General features: G+C 39.8%; 1 pseudogene; it reads right to left on the bottom strand.

Moving 5' to 3' along the window:
• Window positions 1-4,240: 4,240 nt before the first annotated feature.
• Window positions 4,241-5,173, bottom strand: LOC112401403 (TATA-box-binding protein pseudogene; annotated as a pseudogene).
• Between the last annotated feature and the right edge of the window lie 1,560 nt (window positions 5,174-6,733).

The following is a 6,733-nucleotide window of genomic DNA, read 5'->3' as shown; positions in this document are numbered from 1 at the left end:
TATGCCCCGGTCCGGGAAGATCCCACATGCCGCGGAGCAGCTAGGCCCGTGAGCCGTGGCCGCTGAAGCTGCGTGTCTGGAGCCTGTGCTCCACAACGGGAGAGGCCGCAACAGTGAGAGGCCTGCGTACAGAAAAAAAAACAAAACACTTAAGAAACTAGGAGTAGGAGGGAAATTCCTCAACTTGATAAAGGACATCTGTGAAAGCCCCACAGCCAGCATCATACTTAATGGCAAAAGACTGGAAGCTTTCCATCTAAGATCAGGAACAAGACAAGGGTGTCCATTCTCCTCACTTCTACTTAACATTGTCTTTGAGGCTCTAACCAGGACAAATAGGCCGGAAAATGAAATAAAATGTGTCCAGATTGGAAAGGAAGAAGTAAAATTATCGCTATTCACAGCTGACATGATCTTGAATATAGAAAATCCTAAGGAATCCATTAAAACACTACTAGAACTAATAAACAAGTTCAGCAAGATTGAAGAATATAAAATCAGTATATAAAAATCAGTTGTATTTCTATACATTAGCAACAAATAATCCAAACAGGAAATTACAACAGCATCAAAAAGAATAAATACTTGGAAATAAATTTAACAAAAGTTCAAGACATATACATAGAAAACAACAAAACATCATTAAAATAAAGATCTAAATAAATGGAATGACACCCCATGTTCATGGATTAGGAGATAATGTTAAGATGGCAATACTCCCCAAATTGATCTACAGAACCAACACAATCCCTATCAAAATCATAGCTGCCTATTTTTAAAAACAGAAATTGACAAGCTGACACTAAAATTGGTATGGGAATGCAAGGGACCAAGAATAGTTAAAACACTCCTGAAAAAGGAAAACAGAGTTGGAGACTCCCACTTCCTAATTTCAAAACTCACTATAAAACCACAGTAATCAAGACACTGTGGCATTGACATAATAACAGTGGCATCAACAGGCAGTTAGGCATGAGTTTGAAGTCCGAGGTCATGGATTTAAAATTGAACTAGTTGACTCAGTTGTGAGATTTTTTCTCCAGCAAACTTTTCTTGCTTGACGGCAGGCACAGAGAAGGTGAATGATAGGTTTCAGCTAGCATTTTGATGATGGGAGAGAGGGACAAGTGCAATAAATGCATATGCAAGCGAGTGGTTGTAATTTTTGACCATGGAATCTAAAGGAAACAAGTGAAACCAGGTGATACATAGGTAGGAAAGGTTTATTTTTTCTTCTAATTTTCAGGTAGAAGGGTGTTTTTTCCATAAAATTAAAATAAAATATAACATATAAACAAAAAAGTGCAAAAATTATTTTGTGTACAGACTGATGAATTTTCACAAAGTAAACATACTCTGTAACCAGCCCCCAGATCAAAAACCAGAATGTGGCCTGGCCTAACTCTGCCTGATGATGCCACTATGTTTCTCTGGGAGGCTTCACTTTGTGTCTTCACATGGACACTATTTCAAACTTTTTTCTCTCTCATCAAGCCTCCCATATCTCCTCCTTTACTTTCACTCCCATCTGTTGGCCTTGATTTTTATTTTATTGAGAAAATAGAAACCATTACAGAAAACTCTCACTTCTTTCCACCAACAAGTCTACAATCCTATCTGTACTTTCACCCATGTTTTCCTCTTACTTTCTCTTACAACTGAGTAAGCATCTATCCTCTTACCAAAGGCCAATATCTCACATATGCTTTGAAGGTTATCCCTCTTACCTCCTAAGAAACTTGCTCTTTGACTTAGTTATTCCCTCTCTCTTTTGTATCAATTTCTCTGTTTCCATGTAATCATTTCTATCAGCATAAACCTCTTATACTAGTCCCATTCTTTTGAAGAAAAAAAGTTTTGAATCTAGGTCATCCTTCAGCCACTGTTCTGCTTCTCTGATTCCCTTTACAACAATACTTCCTAACCCAGTTGTCTGTAGTTGATGTCTCCACATCCTCACCTCTTCATCTCTCCTCAGCCCACAATTTTCCAGCTTCCATCTCCGTCATAGTTCTTGAGATACTGTTCTTCCCAAGGTCAATAATTACCTCAGTATTGCCAAGTTCAGCAGTCACTGCTTTGTTTTCATTTTACTTGACTCCTCAACAGCACTCCTTTCTTCTTGAAATATTCTCCTCATTGTTTCTGTATTAGTCAGCTCAAGCTGCCATAACAAATACCATACACTGGGTGGCTTAAACAACAGAAATTTATTTCTCACAGTTCTGGAGGCTAGGATGTTCAAGATCAAGGTCCAACATGGTTTGAGTTTTGGTGAGGACTCTCTTCCTGGCTTGCTGATGGCCACCTTCTCACTGTGTCTTCATATGGAGATATATATGTACATACGCAGAGAGACAGAGAGAGAGAGAGAGAGAGAACGATCTCTGGTATCTCTCCCTCTTCTTATAAGGACACCAATCCTATTAGATTAGGGCCCTACCCTTTTGACCTCATTTAACCTTAACTACTTACTCAAGACCCTGTCTCCAAATACAATCACATAAGGGGTTAGGGTTTCAACATATGAATTTTTGAGGAACACAATTCAGTCCATAGTAGCTTCTATAACACTAGTCTTTCCTGTTTTTTGTTCCTGCCTCGGCTTACTGCTCTACCTCTGGTTCCTTAGTTGGCTTCTCATCCTATAACTGACTCTAAATGTTGGCATTCTTCCAGTCTCTTTATGGACCGTCTTCTCTTGCTACATTCTCTCCCTAGCAATGTTCATCAATTCTCATGGATTCAATTACCATCCGATGTTGATGATTTTCAAATTTGTATTTCCAGATTTTCATATCAGCTGTCCATTTGAAATTTCCACTTTGATATCTCATAGTAATATCAAGCAACATGTTGAAAAGTGAAACTATTGTTTTTTTTCTACCAAACTTGCTTCCCAGCCACAGTCTTCCCCATTCCAGTTAATAGCATCAGCATCCATCCACAATTCTTCTAGCCAGAAACTTATGAATTCCTTGATTCCTTGCTCTGAAACCTTGATTTGCTTTCCTCTTGCCTTACTCTTCCCTGAAACAGATACACCAGTCAATCATGCCAATTGTAGTGTCAACATATATCTGGAATCCACCTCTGACTTCTACTGACACTATCTTAGTCAAGCCACACATGAGTCACTACAACAGAATCCCAGCTGGTCTCTCTGGTTCCATTCTTGCCTCATCTAATTCATTCTCCACTTAGCAAAGTGATTTTTAAAAATGTTAAATAAATCATGTTACTTATTACATAGATCTATTCGATAACTTTCTATTACACTTTGGATAAAATTCAGAGTCAGGTATCATGACCTGTTAAGGCCCTGCCTGATTGCACCTCTTTATAATTCGACACCCTCATCTTCTGCCATTCTCCACGTCATGTACTCTTCTTCATGCACACTGGTCTTTTTCTCACTTTCTTAAACAAGGCAGTCCCTTTCCTATTTCAAGGTCATTATGTATGCTGTTCTTTCCATTTATAGTGCTCCCCACTGACTTTTCTCAAGGCAAACTCCCTAGATCTCAGCATGAGGATCTCTTCCTCAGGAGATTTTTTCTCACCTTGTTTTTTTTTTTAATTTTATAAACAGCATTTAGTGTACAGAGTACTCTGAAGGAAGAAAAATATGTACAGCCATTTGTTTTCATTAATACATTTCTATTCTGTCCTGCAATACTGAAAAGGCGGAATGTGGCACAAAAATAACCCCTAGGAGTTACAAATTAGAAAACAACACTTTTAAAAAAGATTTTTACTTTTCTGTAGAAATATAAAAACTGTGGTTTATAGGGAAGAAATTAAACAAAATAAAGTCCAATCAATTGTTGAGGTGGCTTTAACACTTAAAGTTTTGTCCCTTAAACCCACTTGTCAACAGCAGTAAGTGTTTAAAATCTAAATATAAATAAATGGGCAGCTCTGACAGAATAGCAGCCCAGTTCGAGCAACTTACAGTAACACTTTGGTGTTCTCTGTGCAGAAATAATACCCCTTCCTGGCATTCTTATGGGGTACACATGCAGGAGAGCTTCACTTCATGCTGCAACCTACAACCGAACATCCATCCTCTCATCACATGGGGCCGTCCACAACACCACTAAATGTACAAAAACTGATTTGTTAAAAAAAAAAAAACAGCAGAAACTAACACATTATTGTAAAGCAATTATACTCCAATAAATACGTTTTAAAAAATTAAAAAACAAGTGGATGGGGGAGGCAGGAATAGATGACAGCCATTACGTTGTCTTCCTGAAACCCTTTAGAATAGGGTAGATGTTCTCAAAAGCTTCATAAATTTCTGCTCTGACTTTAGCACCTGTTAATATAACTTGTCCAGAAACAAAAATAAGGAGAACAATTCTCGGTTTGATCATTCTGTAGATTAAACCAGGAAATAACTCTGGCTCATAACTACTGAACTGTTGGTGGGTAAGCACAAAGCCTTCTAACCTTATAGGGAATTTCACATCACTGCTCCCCACCATGTCCTGAATCTTGAAGTCCAAGAACTTAGCTAGAACACCCAACTTCTGTACAACCCTGGCATATTTTCTTGCTGCTAGTCTGGACTGTTCTTCCCTCTTGGCTCCTGTGCACACCATCTTCCCAGAACTGAATATCAGTGCAGTGGCCCGGGGCTCTCTTATTCTCATAATTACAGCAGCAAACCGCTTGGGATTATATTCAGCATTCCCTGAACGAAGTACAGTGGTCTTTAGGTCAAGTTTACAACCAAGATTCACTGTGGATACAATATTTTGCAGCTGCGGCACAATCCCAGAGCTCTCTGAGGCTGGCGTGGCAGGGGTAGGTAATGGGGGTCATGGGGGAGGGATACAGGGGAGTGGTGCCCGGCAAGGGTGCGGTCATTAAGAGTTTGTGAGTGGAAAAGCTGTGGTGTCTGGCCCGAGGCTCCCTGGGTTGCCTGCTGGGACGTCGACTACTGAATGGCTGCCACTGCCACCTGCTGCTGCTGCTGCTGCTGTTGCTGCTGCTGTCTTCGCTGCTCTTCCAATAAAGACAGACTATTGGTGTTCTGAATAGGCTGTGGAGTCAGTCCTGTGCCATAAAGAATCATTAGACTAAAGACAGGGATTCTAGGAGTCATGGTACCTTGAGGGAAGGCCAGGCCCTGAGCATAATGTGGGAGGTTGTTGTTCTGATCCATGAGGTTCATTTACTTCTTGGCAAATCAAAACCCTTTGGACTGTAAATCGCCTCAGCATTCATTCTTTTCCTAGAGCATCCCCAGCACACTCTTCTTAGTGACTTCCTTAACTCTCTGGGTTATCTTCATGCACACCAAGAAACAGTGTTGCTTATTCTCAGAAAAGAGAGTTGTTTGTAGAATCTCCTCATTTTTTGGTCAAATCTGATATTTTTTTGATATAATCACTGGAGTCACTGCAGAGATAACTCTCACCTTCTTATCAGGAATAATTTCCTTCATCCTTGCCTCCTATAACTCTATCTCAACTCCTTGATTGTTTCTTTTGTTAACATTTACAATTTACAATACTTCTATTCATGTATTTTGCTTTGTTTAATGTCAGTATCCTCCACTAGACTGCAAGCTCCATTTTTGTTTGTCTTGTTCACTGCTGATTTCTCAGGTCCTAGCCTGGAATGAAATGAACTCTACATATATAATACTTGTTGAACCAAAAAATTTAAAGTAACAAGCATGAGGGCTTCCTTTCATAGATTTTGGCAGTCTAGCCTAATGGACACAGGAACCTCTGATATCAAATTCAGCCTTCCAAGCAATGAGTAGTCCTTCCCAGACCCACTTCACCTCTAAGGAGATTCAACATGGCTCTGTTTAGCCAAGGTCCTTTAAGGTCTGTGGAAGAAGGTTCTGAGCCTGGAGTCTATGAATAGGATTGGTGGTTTATGAAACCTCAGAAATTGTATATAGTAATTTGTGGATATGTTAATCTGTGTATTTTTCGAGGGAAAAATTCTACAACTTTGATCAGATTCTTAAAGGAGTTCATGACCCAGAGAAGGTTAAGAATCACTCACCGAAGGGTCTTTTCCTGGGATAACTGCCAGCCAGAAGTCCTGAACTGCTCTAATTAAAATGTAATTGGAGAATGTAGCTGAAACCACTATTTCCTTTGAGCTTTTCCTGGAGCTATGATCAGATCTGTTTGAGCCTTCCCTGGATTTGGGGTACATTTTTGGCATTATATAATGTGCCTTAAATCTTATCTAGTCATGCTCTGCCTCCTGTGACCCACATTGACCTGGTTGCTGTTTCCTGTCTAATCTTAGATTCTGACCAGACCTGCGCCAGTGTCACAACCATGCTGATATAACCAGCACATCCTTTTGTCTGACTCAGTTCTGTCAGGGATCTTCACTGGTCCCAGACTGATGGATCAGAATTATTATGTCATTGACCAAGACAATGAAGTAGGAGTGGAGGGAAAACTGATTCAAGAACTCAAGATCAGAAAGCAAATCTGATCATATGAGTCACATTGGGGCTTGTCTGATCATATGAGTCACTTTGGGGCCTTGTGAAATGCAGATAAAACAGATTCTATCCACCCTGACCTACTAAATCACAATCTTGAGGGGAGTGGTGGCCTGGAAATCTGTATCTTAACAAACTCCCACTGTGAGGTGAGTGTTATGATCAGGTAATTTTGGGAAACTTTGTGTCTAAATTGCAATTCATCGGTTCATCTTGACACTTGACTTTCACAATCACAATATGACA

The sequence above is a fragment of the Neophocaena asiaeorientalis genome, unplaced genomic scaffold, assembly GCF_003031525.2.
Source record: "Neophocaena asiaeorientalis asiaeorientalis breed wild unplaced genomic scaffold, Neophocaena_asiaeorientalis_V1.1 scaffold917, whole genome shotgun sequence".
Taxonomy (NCBI): domain Eukaryota; kingdom Metazoa; phylum Chordata; class Mammalia; order Artiodactyla; family Phocoenidae; genus Neophocaena; species Neophocaena asiaeorientalis.
This window is presented reverse-complemented; position numbering and strand designations above follow the sequence as displayed.